Source organism: Theropithecus gelada, chromosome 16, assembly GCF_003255815.1.
Source record: "Theropithecus gelada isolate Dixy chromosome 16, Tgel_1.0, whole genome shotgun sequence".
Taxonomy (NCBI): Eukaryota; Metazoa; Chordata; class Mammalia; order Primates; family Cercopithecidae; genus Theropithecus; species Theropithecus gelada.
This window is the reverse complement of record NC_037684.1, coordinates 30,933,067-30,947,209: the sequence shown is the minus strand read 5'-3', so window position 1 is coordinate 30,947,209 and position 14,143 is coordinate 30,933,067. Positions and strand designations below refer to the sequence as shown.

The 14,143-nt window shown below is 47.2% G+C and overlaps 1 pseudogene; it reads right to left on the bottom strand.

Annotated features, from left to right (window-relative positions):
• Positions 1–2,114: 2,114 nt before the first annotated feature.
• On the bottom strand, positions 2,115–3,516 carry LOC112610122 (annotated as a pseudogene).
• Between the last annotated feature and the right edge of the window lie 10,627 nt (positions 3,517–14,143).

Sequence of the window (14,143 nt, the reverse complement as noted above, 5' to 3'; positions counted from 1 at the left end):
GGGTGAGAGTGAATGCAGGGAGCAGTTATGAAAGCCATTGAGGCCAGGCGGGTGGCTCATGCCTATAATCCTAGCACTTTGGGAGGCCAAGGTGCGTGATCACCTGTGGTCAGGAGTTCAAGACCAGCCTGGCCAACATGGTGAAACCCCATCTCTACTAAAAATATAAAAATTAGCTGGGCATGGTGGAACGGGCTGCCTGTAATCCCAGCTACTTGGGAGGCTGAGGCAGGAGAATCACTTGAATCTGGGAGGCGGAGGTTGCAGTGAGCCAACATCAGCCTGGGCGACAAGAGCAAAACTCTGTCTCAAAAACAAAAAAGAAGGCCATTGCAGGCCATTGCCATGGATGGTGGTGACTTTGATCTGGGATAGGCAGCAGTAGAAATGGCCAGAAATGGGAAATTTTAGAGATATTTAAGGGGTAAAATTAAGAGGATTTGATGGTAGAGGATGGATGAGAAGGAAGATAGCATGTGGGATGGATGGACTTAACCTTTCATGAAGACAGAGAATTCTAGAAATGACCCGGTTTGGGGTAAAATATTAAGAATCTAAACTGGGTGTGGTGGCTCACACCTGTAACCTAGCAATTTGAGAGGCTGAGGCAAGAGGATCATTTGAATTCAGGTGTTCGAGACCAGCCTGGGCAACATAGACCTTGTCTTCACAAAAACATTTTTTTTTTTTTTTGAAAAGGAGTTTCACTCTTGTTACCCAGGCTGGAGTGCAGTGCGGCGATCTCAGCTCTTTACAACCTTCGCCTCCTAGGTTCAAGCAATTCTCCTGCCTCAGCCTCCCAAATAGCTGAGATTACAGGTGCCTGCCAACGTGCCCCGCTAATTTTTTGTATTTTCAATACAAACGGGGTTTCACCATGTTGGCCAGGCTGGTTCTCAGACTCCTGACCTCAGGTGATCCACCCGTTTCGGTCTCCCAAAGTGCTGGGATTACAGGTGTGAACCGCTGCTCCTGGCCTCTACAAAAAAAATTTTTTTAATTAGCTTGGTGCGGTGGTGTGTGCCTGTGGTCCTAGCTACTCAGGAGGCTGAGGTGGGAGAATCTCTTGAGCCTGGAAGGTCAAAGCTGCAGTGAACCATGATCATACCACCACTGCACTCCAGCCCTGGCAACAGTGTGAGACCCTGTCTGAAAACAAAAAACCCCAGGTAACAAAACCCAGGTGTGCATGTTTTGAATTTGAGGCACCTGTGTGAAATTCAAGTCAAGAGGCTGAATGCGTAGTTGAATATACAGCTCTAGAAAATGGTGATTGGTCTGGACAGGGAATATTACAAAAGGAAACACAACAAAGGCTGCAGTACCCTGGGGCCAGCATACTGGGAGCTACTACTACAATAGGCCTGAAGGATTACTGGAAGCCAGAGAGAGGGCTCTATGGAGAAGGTGTTCTAACAGGAGCTGTGGACTTCAGTAAGGAACACCACCAACGCTCAATGACCCCTCAAGAATAAACTCCCTGCCTCACTCTGGTCTCTTGCTTGTGCCTCCCACTGGCAAAACCCATGTGGAAACCAAGGGAGAGTGAGCCTGCTGCAGTTCTCCAGGGCAGCCTGCAGAACAGAGAGAGGGAGGCAGAACGGAGGGCAAACGGGAAATGCCCAGCGCAGAGGAGATTTTTTTTTCCAAAACTGAAAAACAGATTCAGTATTTTCTCCCGCAGCCCCCCAGGGTAACCCCCAGGGACCCCCGTTCAGGTGCAGGGCACACCCTTGGTCACCCCAAATTCCCAGAGCTCCCAGGGTCCTCCTTCTCGGGGTCTCCACCTGGATGGTGGGGGTGGACGTCAGAGAAGGTCAGGGTGATGAGTGGAGAACGGCAAGTCTGGTGAGGGACTATTCCCTTGTGGGGAGTGGAAGCCAGGCTCCCGGTGAAGAGGAGCGGGACTTGGAGTGAAGCCGAGCGACAGCCCGGGAGGAGTGAGGATGGCAGGTGTGCTGGACATTCAGGGATCGGCTGGACACTCACTCAGGCCCTCAGACTCTCAGCAGTGCGGGCCTCAGTGTGGGCCGCCCCTCTCCCTCTCGGACGTAGAACCCAGTGTGAGAGAGCTGGGGGTGCCCTCGCTAGGCCGGGCTGTGGGTGGGCGGCCATCAGCCCAGGATGGTTTTGAAGTCTGAGGGCAGCGCTGGGTTGGCTGCAGCCTCCAGAGCAGCCAGCGTTGTCCCTGGGAGCTTCTGACTCAGTTGCTTCTGGGCTGTCCCGAGCGACCCCAGGAGTGGGGCATAGGTGACGCCGTGTCTAGTAAGCTTGAGCTGGAAGGCCACTGCACGGCCTCAGAAGACAGACGACCGGCGGCGCCCTTGGCCCCCAGCGACATTCCTGTGTTACTCGGCTTTCAGAATGAGGTAGCAGAGGGAAGCCGTGTCAGAAATGAGGCGCAGGAAAAACGGGTAATTCTTCCAAACTTACCGATGAAACTGCGTCTGGAGTTGGTGGGTTCGTGGTCTCGCTGACTTCAAGAATGAAGCACAGACACCTTCATGGTGAATGTCACAGCTCTTAGAGACGGACCCAAAAAGTGAGCAGTAGCAAGGTTTACTGTGATGTGAAGAGCAAAACAACAAAGCTTCCACAGAGTGGAGAAGTCACCCATCACAGTTACCTCTGCTGGTTGGTGGGAGCGCAGGTGGGCAGCTTTTATTCCCTTATTTGTCCCGCCCATGTTCCATTTCTGTCCTATCAGAGTGCTCTTTTTTCAATCCTCCCCACAATTGGCTACTTTTAGGCTCTTGCTGATTGGTGCATTTTGCAGAGTGCTGATTGGTACATTTTACAGAGTGCTGATTGGTGCATTTTACAATCCTCTTGCTAGCTACAGAGCACTGATTGGTGTGTTTTACAATCCTCTTGTAAGACAGAAAAGTTCTCCAAGGCTCCACTTGACCCAGGAAGTTCAGCTGGCTTCACCTCTGAAAACGGGAACTGGAGTGCACACGTGTGGAACCTGTAGGCCTGCCGCAGGAAGATCTTGTAGATGTTGGTGCACACCGTCTGGAGGCTGTTCACCTGCAAATCCAGAAAAAGGCTGTGACACTTCAGCCGCAAGACCCCAAAGAGTTCACAAGGGACACATGTTCCCCCCGGCCTTGAAACCTTGGTTGAACGTGAGACTGGCTCTGATGGACGTCCGGGCATAGCTAGAGTAGTCGCTCGGCACTTCCAGGGTCGGGTGTCCAGCAGCAGGACGCACCAGGGGAACAGGCCGTGGGCCGGCAGCTAGACAAAGGCCACGCCACCCAGGGCCTCGTCTTCCACAGGGAAGTTTACCACCGTCTTCCTCAATTTCGCCACGCAGCCGTACTCAGGGACACCTAGGACCAGGGTCCTGAGGAAGTTTTTTGCGTGGGGGAGGTGAGGTGTCACCAACAAGAAGTCATCCACCAAACGTAGGAGCAGCCCGTCCCGCCGTATCCCGGCAAACAGCTTGTTCTCCATGTTGCTGTAACACAGGCTGCAGAGCAGTGTGGACAGAATGGAGCCCTGCGGGATCCAGAGGGGATTTTTTTTTTCCTTTTTTTTTGAGACGGAGTTTCGCTGTTATTGCCCAGGCTGGAGTGCAATGGCGTGATCTCAGCTCACGGCAATCTGTGCCTCCCAGGTTCAAGTGATTCTCCTGCCTCAGTCTCCCAAGTAGCTGGGATTACAGGCATGAGCCCCCATACTTGGCTCTTTTTTGTACTTAGTAGAGACGGGGTTTCGCCATGTTGGTCAGGTTGGTTTTGGACCTCGTGACCTCGGGTGATCCAGCCGCCTCAGCCTCCCAAAGTGCTGGGATTACAGGCGTGAACCACCGTACCCGGACTTTTTTTTTTTTTTTTTGAGACAGGCTCTCACTCTGATTGCCCAGACAGGATTCAGATAATTCTCCTGCCACAGCCTACTGAGTAGCTGGGACTACAGGCACGCACCACCACACCTGGCTAATTTTTAGTATTTTTAGTAGAGATGGGGGTTTCACGTGTTGGCCAGGCTGGTCTCGAACTTCTGGACTCAAGCAATTTGCCCACCTCAGCCTCCTAGAGTGCTGGGATTACAAGTGTGAACCATCGTGCCTGGCCACAGAGGGAAATTTAAATCTCAGATAGGGGGCCGGGCGCGGTGGCTCAAGCCTGTAATCCCAGCACTTTGGGAGGCCAAGATGGGCGGATCACGAGGTCAGGAGATCGAGACCATCCTGGCTAACACGGTGAAACCCCGTCTCTACTAAAAAATACAAAAAATTAGCCGGGCGAGGTGGCGGGCGTCTGTAGTCCCAGCTACTCGGGAGGCTGAGGCAGGAGAATGGCGTGAACCCGGGAGGCGGAGCTTGCAGTGAGCTGAGATCCGGCCACTGCACTCCAGCCTGGGCGACAGAGCGAGACTCCGTCTCAAAAAAAAATAAAAATAAAAATAAATAAATAAATAAATAAATCTCAGATAGGACGTGAGGAAAAAAGGACCCACACAGAGCCTTGAGGTCCTGGGACATGGAAAACCAGGGTGAAGGTTGATGAAGGAGACAGAGGAGGCATGACCAGAGGGAAGAGAACACCGAGAATGTCCTAGAAGCCAAGTTAAGGTTGACTGCATTGTCAATTTTTCAGAAACAATTACACACACACACACAGGTGCCATTTTCTTGCTGCTATCTATTTTATCTGCTAGAGCACAGAAGCTGGGAAAATGGAATTGCCTTTTGGGGGAGTCCTTCCTTCAAAAACAACCAGCCCCACCTAAGGCAAGTGTCCCCTCTATCTCAGCAATGTGGGTGCTCTTGGTGGCCCCACAAAAGAGCTTCCCCTAAGGCTCTCCCAGCAGTGTTACCTGGTGCCTGTGAACACAGGTTCCAGATGGAGGCAGATTGCCTGGGTGTTGGGCAAGTTACTTAACTTCTTAGTTTATGCATCTGGAAAATTGGAATAGAAATCATTTTGAGGATTAACCTAGGTGTCCCAGTGCCTGGGACATAGTAGTTGTTCAAATGTACTAGCTATTTTATGTATGTATTTATGTATGTATGTATGTATTTATTTATTGAGACAGAGTCTCGCTCTGTTGTCCAGGCTAGAGAGCAGTGGCGCAATGTTGGCTCACTGCACCTCTGCCTCCTGAGTTCAAGTGATTCTCCTGCCTCAGGCTCCCAAGTAGCTGGGACCACAAGTACATGCCACCACGCCAGGCTAATTTTTGTATTTTTAGGAGAGACAAGGTTTAACCATGTTGGCTAGGTGGGTCTTGAACTCCTGACCTCAGGTGATCCATCTGCCTTGGCCTCCCAAAGTGCTGAGATTACAGGCGTGAGCCACCGCGCTCGGCCTGTACTAGCTATTTAAATTCCAGAAATGCCTGGAATATAGTAGATGCTTGATAAATACTTGTGAAATGAACAAATTGCTCCAGTTGAAAAATTATTAAATTAAAAGATGGACCCTGCTTACATAAGTGGTAATCATAAGGGATTTTATGAACAAATAATTTGAAACATTTAGAGTTTAAAGTTTCTTATTACAGTAATAAAATAAAGATGTTAACTTTGACAGTAATCTAAGTGTTCTGTTAATTGAATGATCAACTTGTTGGCTTTCAGAGAAGGAAGGAAATGTGTAGATTGGCACTAAGACATTCAAAGCCCCAGCAGGAATCTGAGGCTCAGCAGAGCCAAGGAGTCAAGGGTCTTCTGGAATGTTCCCCAGCAGGGATGGGCCACAGCTCCGGGGTGTGGACGAGCGGCAAGCAGGGCAGGTGAGCTTCAGTGAGCAAGGAGGTCTTTGAACCCAGGGTGCCAGGTATTGAAACAGAAAATAGGCCGGGCGCGGTGGCTCAAGCCTGTAATCCCAGCACTTTGGGAGGCCGAGACGGGCGGATCACAAGGTCAGGAGATCGAGACCATCCTGGCTAACACGGCGAAACCCCGTCTCTACTAAAAACACAAAAAATTAGCCGGGCGAGGTGGCGGCGCCTGTGGTCCCAGCTACTCGGGAGGCTGAGGCAGGAGAATGGCGGGAACCCGGGAGGCGGAGCTTGCAGTGAGCTGAGATCTGGCCACTGCACTCCAGCCTGGGCGACAGAGCGAGACTCCGTCTCAAAAAAAAAAAAAAAAAAAAAAAAAAAAAAAAAAAAGAAACAGAAAATATTTAATTTGCCTCAGTTTATTGTTAATTTTTTGTTTCTCTTAAACTGAGGTTTTTGTTTTGAAACTGAGGTTCATTTATAAAAGAACACATGTTATTGTGGCTATGTAAGAAAATGTCCTTGCTTTTGGGAGATACATGAAGTTATTTAGAAGTAAAGGCCGTGATGACTGTAAATTTTGCTGAAATGAATGATCAAAAACCAAGAATATATACATATATCTAGCGAGAGAGTGATAGAGCAATGTGGCAACATGTGAAGACTGTAGTTGGTGATTTACAAGAAGAATATACAGAAATTCATTGCTTTTTTTTTTTTTTTTTGAGACGGTGTTTCACTCTGTTGTCCAGACTGGAGTGCAGTGGGATGATCTTGGCTCACTGCAACCTCTGCCTCCCTGTTCAAATGATTCTCCTGCCTCAGTCTCCTGAGTAGCTGGGATTACAGGTGTGTACCAGCACGCCTGGCTAATTTTTTGTATTTTAAGTAGAGATGGGTTTTACTATGTTGCCCAGGCTGATTGCGAACCATTGCATTTTTTTAATTTGCTGTTTTTCAAAATAAAGAGTAGAAGGCTAGGTGCGGTGGCTCTTGCCTGTAATCCCAGCACTTTGGGAGGCCAAGGCGGGCAGATCATTTGAGGCCTGGAGTTCAAGACCAGCCTGGCCAACATGGTGAAACCACGTCTCTACTAAATATACAAAAATTAGCCAGGTGTGGTGGCAGGCGCCTGTAATTCCAGCTACTTGGGAGGCTGAAGCAGGAGGATCACTTGAACTCAGGAGGCAGAGGTTGCAGTGAGCCAAGATCCCACCACTGCACTCCACCCTGGGCAACAGAGTGAGACTCTGTCTCAAAAAAAAAAAAAAAAAAAAAAAAAAAAAAAGCCCAGTATGGTTGCACGTGCATGTGGTCCCAGCTACTTGGGAGGTTAAGGTGGCAGGATCCTTTGAGCCCAGGAGGTGGAGGCTGCAGTGAACCATGATTGTGCCACTGCACTCCAGCCTGGGTGACACAGTGAGATGCTGTTTCAATAAAATAAAAACCAAAAACAAAACCAAAAAATCTTTCAGTTCTGAAGCTGAGGAGATCAAGGTCTGCAAGCATTCACAATCCTTAGAAGTCACCTAAAGATAATGGATAACCTGAATCTGAAAGGCACGGAAAGTTTATTTTTCTCTCTGCTGGGGACATTACTCTAAAGGTAGCTGAGCAAAGAGAATGCAACCTTTTTTACTATTTTTTGCCTCCCTATCTAGTCTTCTTAACAAGTTTTCCTGATTGCTTGCCACTAGTAGGGTTTAAATTTTCCTGAAAACTATCTCAGTCTCAGATCCTCATCAGCTGACATTACAATCAAGCTAGCCTAAAAGGGCTCATCTCTGGCTACAGAAATAGTGCTTTTTCATCTTTATTTTTATTTTGTTTTGAAATTTTGCAATTCCTTCCCTCATGAAGGTTATGGAAGAATCAGAAAAAAAGATGATGGTTAATATTATTTTATATCGTGGGAAACCTACTTAAACATTTGAAATGCTCAAACATGCCGCAATCTGCCTGGAGAACATTCTGGCAGTGGGTAACAAGAGCTATGAAACTTTTCAAACCTTTGACCCAGCAATACCAGTTTTGGGAATATACCCCAAGGAAATAACCCAAAAGGGAAAAAATGCAACTTGTTCAAAGATGTTGCTGTGCCGCTATTTATAAGAGTGAAGAATTGGAAATAATCCAAATACCAAATAAGGAAATGGCTTAGCAAATTATGGTATAGTGACATAAGGAAAACACCAGCAAATGATTTTAAATGACAGGAATGTAGCCTCTGCTGGCTCTGGGGAATGTGTAGATTAGATTAAGTGACAAACCCCAAAACAAAACACCAAATGGAAAGGTTACAACTATGAAAAATGTGTGTTGTGAAAAAAAGTTTAGAAGTGACTCTTGAGGAAAGGCAAACATAGTTTAGAGTCGGGTTTGGGTGCTTCTTCTGTAAAATTGCTTGTGAATTGCAGTATCTACTGCAGTATATTCCAGACCTGACCATTTCGATCCTAAACACAGCTATTTGAGTATATAAAGTAGACAGCAGTTACAAGGTAGATCAGACAGTGCGTTTTCGTTTTGCAGCAAAAAGTCTTCATAGTTTTGTCCCTGTGCACAGGAAAATGTAAATGCTAGCATCAGAGTTTGGAGACTCTGAGGATTGCAGAACTGCAAAGACAGGCCGGGTACTAAAACCTTCCTGGAATCGATCCACTGTCTGCTGGAAGATCAATCTCTAGACATTGCTCAGGGCTCACCACAATGAACCAAGTGGAAGGGACCTACTTTTTCAAAGGAGAAAGAGGAAGAAATTAGATTTCAGAAGTCAAATAAATCAGAGATGCCAAAGAAACATTTACGGAAAAGTAACACTGACTCTTCAATTACTATTACAGAATCAGGCTGTAATGTAGACCTCATTTCTACAGAAGAAGACTCACACTTTTTTTTTCTTTTTTTTAAACATGAAACACAAGAATTCAGAATACGAAACTGAACAGTCAGAGAAACTAACAGGACATTGAATCAAGGAACTGTAAGAAATAGGAGGTGGATAGATATTTGCAGTAAGCTTTAGGGGCTATATAGTATTTTAAAAATAAAACATCATGGGTATGAATTAGTATTTACCAACCGGGAAGCAAGGAAACACACAGTGGAATGAACTATTATTAAAGTTTACACATGATTTAAAGTTCACTTTCCTAATAAATTCTTACCTTAACATCCTCATTAGAGACGGGGCACGGTGGCTCACGCCTGTAATCCCAGCAATTTGGGAGGCCAAGGTGGGTGGATCACCTGAGGTTAGGAGTTCGAGACGAGCCTGGGCAGCATGGTAAAACCCTCTCTCTACTAAAAATACAAAAATTAGCTGGGCAGGGTGGTGGGCACCTGTAATCCCAGCTACTTGGGAGGCTGAGGCAAGAGAATCGCTTGAACCCGGGAGGCAGAGGTTGCAGTGAACCAAGATGGTGCCATTGCACTCCAACCTGGGCGACAGAGTGAGACTCGGCTCAAAAAAACAAAACAAAACAAAAACAAAACAACCTCATCAGAAGGCTATTTGGCCTGGGATTTTTTTTTTCTTTCTCAACCTTAACTTGGACAGTAAGAAACAATTAAATTAGGATATTTTTCTTTTCTTTCTTTTTTTTTTTTTTTGAGATGGAGTCTCGCTCTGTTGCCCAGGCTGGAGTGCAGTGGCCGGATCTCAGCTCACTGCAAGCTCTGCCTCCCGGGTTTACGCCATTATCCTGCCTCAGCCTCCCGAGTAGCTGGGACTACAGGTGCCCACCACCTCGCCCGGCTAGTTTTTTGTATTTTTTAGTAGAGACAGGGTTTCACCGGGTTACCCAGGATGGTCTCGATCTCCTGACCTCGTGATCCGCCTGTTGCGGCCTCCCAAAGTGCTGGGATTACAGGCTTGAGCCACTGTGCCCAGCTAGGATATTATTCATTAATAACAAACAAATTAAAATGGGAGTGTGTGCCAACAGTATTGGACATGAGTTTTACAGCAATGAGACAACAGAGAAGTATGTCATCTCTTCCACCTTCTCTGAAGAAGTCCAATCCAAGCTGAGAATCACTCAGCACCAGTGTTAGGCAGAGTTTGTCTTAACTACGTTCTTTGTTTGTTCATCTGAGAATGTGTTTTGTTTTACTCTTTCTTCTCCCTGGTGATTTAACAACAATATGAAGTACACCCAGAGCCTTTTTTGGGGAGAGCAGTTTATTTACCAAATTTACAATAGGTGGCTCTTTGCCAGCCCTGCCTATTTCCCCCTCACTCTTTGGCTAAGACTCTCAATCTGACTCCACATTTTATCCTGTATTTAATGATGTGCACATCTGTGGGTACCTAGTAACATATTCAGCTCAAGGTCTCTACAAGAGGCCTGGAGCCAAGAGTCATTTTACTTATGTGAACTCAGATGGGACAACTCCAGTTTTAAAGAGTAGACCTGATGGGAGGGAAAGATTTTGGAATTTAGAGTGACAAATCTACTTAAGACAGACCTGAGCCAGGTGCAGTAGCTCATGCCTGTAATCCCAGCATTTTGGGAGGCTGAGGTGGGAGGATTGCTTGAGCCCAGGAGTTCAAGACCAGCTTGGACAACATAAGGAGACCTCATTTCTACAAATAAACACCAAAAACCTCCAAAATTAGCCCGGCATGGTGGCATGCACCTGTAGTCCCAGATACTCGGGAGGCTGAGGTGGGAGGATCACTTGAGCCTGGGAGGTTGAGGCTGCAGCGAGCCATGATCGGGCCACTGCACTCCAGCCTGGGTGAGAGTGAGACCGTGTCTCAACCAACAACAACAACAAAGTGGGTTGAGTTCAGCTATCTCCTAACTGGAGGATAAATTAACTCACCAGTTGATGAAGTCTTTACTTTTGGGGTCATTTACCCTTTGGAAGTTCCAAGAAGCTGTGCAGAGTATCTTATCGCTGTGCAGAGCACAGGTGAAAAATGAGAAAGGGCATAGTTCTGGAGATAACAGTTGGCGGCCGCTGTAGCTAGTGAGCCTGCTGACAAAGCTCAGAGAGCCAGATCAAAGACCAAGGCTGCTGTGTCAGCTTCTCCCCGATGGACGCTAATACTCATCAGGAGTCAGGGCCTCACCTAAGGCTTCTCCACTGAGGAGCCCTTTGGAGGCTTTGGTGCAGTGTCCATGCACCCCTTACAGACTAAGGGGTGTCCATAGTCTGTAAGGAGAGATGACGCCCCTGTCATTCCACTGCAGTCACTGTGTAGGGAACAAATCGACTGGCAGGAAAGACCTTGGCAGTTTAAAGATCTAAGTAAAGAAACAGATTTATGCCATCCTGCTTTTTTTTTTTTTTTTTTTTTTGAGACGGAGTCTCGCTCTGTCACCCAGGCTGGAGTGCAGTGGCGCCATCTCAGCTCACTGCAAGCTCCGCCTCCTGGGTTCACGCCATTCTCCTGCCTCAGCCTCCCCAGTAGCTGGGACTACAGGCGCCCGCCACCTCGCCCGGCTAGTTTTTTGTATTTTTCAGTAGAGACGGGGTTTCACCGTGTTAGCCAGGATGGTCTTGATCTCCTGACCTCGTGATCCGCCCGTCTCGGCCTCCCAAAGTGCTGGGATTACAGGCTTGAGCCACCGTGCCCGGCCTTTTTTTTTTTTTTTGAGACGGAGTCTCACTCTATCGCCCAGGCTGAAGTGCAGTGGTGCGATCTCGGCTCACTGCAAGCTCCGCCTCGCGGGTTCACGCCATTCTCCTGCCTCAGCCTCCCAAGTAGCTGGGACTACAGTGCCTGCCACCACCATGCCTGGTTAATTTTTTCTATTTTTAGTAGAGATGGGGTTTCACCTTGTTAGCCAGGATGGTCTCGATCTCTTGACCTCATGATCCGCCTGCCTCGGCCTCCCAAAGTGCTGGGATTACAGGCGTGAGCCACTGCGCCCAGCTGCCACCCAGCTTATTAAATCAATTAAGCCAAATTACATCTCTCAAAAGGCTCATTTGAGTTAATGGCCAGGGTGGATCAAGCAGGGATCAGCGGCAGCATTGCCAATCAGCCGGGGTAGAAGATTAGAATGAAAGATGGAGTAGAAAAGATGACATTCGTGCCCTCAAAGGTGGCATGCCTCTGTCAAGAATCTCAAAACAGTTCACAATGGGGGGAAAGAAATTTGACTTTCATCCTTTTCTTTTCTTTTCTTTTCTTTTCTTTCTTTCCTTTTTTTTTTTTTTTTTTTTTTTTTTGCCACCCAGGCTGGAGTGCAGTGCTGCAATCTCAGCTCACTGCAACCTGTGCCTCCTGGGCTGGAATACAGTGATACAATCTCAGCTCATTGCAGCCTGCGCCTCCCAGGTTCAAGTGATTCTCCTGCCTCAGCCTCTCGAGTAGCTGGAATTACAAGCATGTGCTACCATGCCTGGCTAATTTTTGTATTTTTAGTAGAGGCTGGGTTTTGCCATGTTGGCCAGGCTGGTCTTGAACTCCTGACCTCAAGTGATCCACCCGCCTCGGCCTCCCAAAGTGTTGAGATTACAGGTGTGAACCACTGCGCCCAGCCCCAGTTTTCATTCTTTTTGCCTCTGGAGAGAGAGAAAGGAGCACAGAATAATAAAGGATTAGAATCCCCAGTTCTGTGATGGAGCAGCATGAGGCCATTCTAGTGTTGAAGCTGAGTTGAACTGTTCTGAGGGCAGTAACTATGGAATGAGAAGAGCAGAAGAAAGTGAGGAGGTGGCAGAAAGGAAAGTATTGAAAATTTGCTGGCTGGAAAACTAGCTTCTTGCTAAAAAAAACCCAAACTCCACAAACACACCCAGCTGTTCTGGTTGTAGTTAGTTATTACCCTTGCGTCCTGGGGAGACTTACAAAAGTAAAAGAAGAGAGAAACCCATAACATAATTAGGAGAAGGCCACTTCAAACACAATTATTCTAGCTTTGCCTTTAATTTGGTTAATAAGGCCTCAGTCTGGCTCAAATAATCTGACTGTACTGTTTACATATGTCTTTTACTTCTGTTTCAACAGCTGCACGTTGACACCGCAGCCCAAACATACGCAGGAGACTGGCAGAGAGGAGACTGCTCTTTGCTGAGAATAAAGAGACCTGTGAATATGTGAGTTACGTGACTTAGATGCACCACTTCACCTCTCTTGGCCTTCATTTCTATATTCATGAAATGAAAAAATTTTTTGGGTAGAATTTATAGTGAGCAACTTTCTTTTTTGAAATAGAGGCCAACTCAGGACAAATAAAAAATATTTATAGACTTCTTTCTTTTATTGAGAAGAGCAGCGCAGATGCAGCTTTATTTTTCTGTATTTATCTTTTTAGAGGCAGGGTGTTGCTCTGTCACCAGGCTGGAGTACAGTGGCACAATCATGGCTCACTGCAGCTTCACCCTCCCAGTCTCAAGCAATCTTCCCACCTCTGCCTCCCGAGTAGCTAGGACTACAGGAGCACACCATAATGCCCGGCTAATTTTTTTTTTCTTTTCTTTTTTGAGACAGAGTCTCACTCTGTCACCAGGTTGGAGTGCAATGGCAAGATCTCAGCTCACTGCAACCTCCGCATCTTGAGTTCGAGCGATTCTTCTGCCTCAGCCCCCTGAGTAGCTGGGACTACAGGCGCGGGCCACCATGCCCAGCTAATTTTTATATTTTTAGTAGAGACAGGGTTTCACCATGTTGGCCAGGATGGTCTCGAACTCCTGACCTCAAGTGATCCTCCTGCCTCGGCCCCCAAAGTGCTGGAATTACAGGCATGAGCCACTGCACCCGGCCTAATTTTTATTAAAAAAAATTTTTTTTGTAGAGATAGGGTCTTGTCATGTTGCACTCCTGGTCTTGAACTCTTGGCTTCAAGGAATCCTCCTGCCTGGGCCTCTTTCCAAAGTCCTAGGATTACAGGTATGAGCCACTACGTCCAGTCCAGATGCAGCTTTGTATTTTATTTATTTATTTATTTGTTAGTTTGTTTTTGAGACAAACAAACAAAAGTCTCACTCTGTTGCCCAGGCTGGAGTGCAGTGGCGCATTCTCAGCTCACGGCAACCTCCCAGGTTCAAGCGATTCTCCTGCCTCATCGTCCCCAGTAGCTGGGACTACGGCATGTGCCACTGTGCCTGGCTACTTTTTGTATTTTTAGTAGAGATGGGGTTTGACCATGTTGGCTAGGCTGGTCTCAAACTCCTGGCTTCAGGTGATCCACCCACCTCGGCCTCCCAAAGTGCTGAGATTACAGCTTTGAGCCACCACGCCCGGTTGGATGCAGCTTTTTAACCTTTCTTCCTGAAATTAGACTTTGAGCTTCGAATTGTCCATCAGTGGACTAGAAAATCACTAGTTTTCCCTCTGATTAACGAAGGTCTTGGTTCCCTGATGGAAGTGATTTTTGTTGCCTGCTTCTTCATGCCACTTCTAGTCAATTATTTCCTTAACCACATAACCAGAAGGCTATCTAGCCAGAGT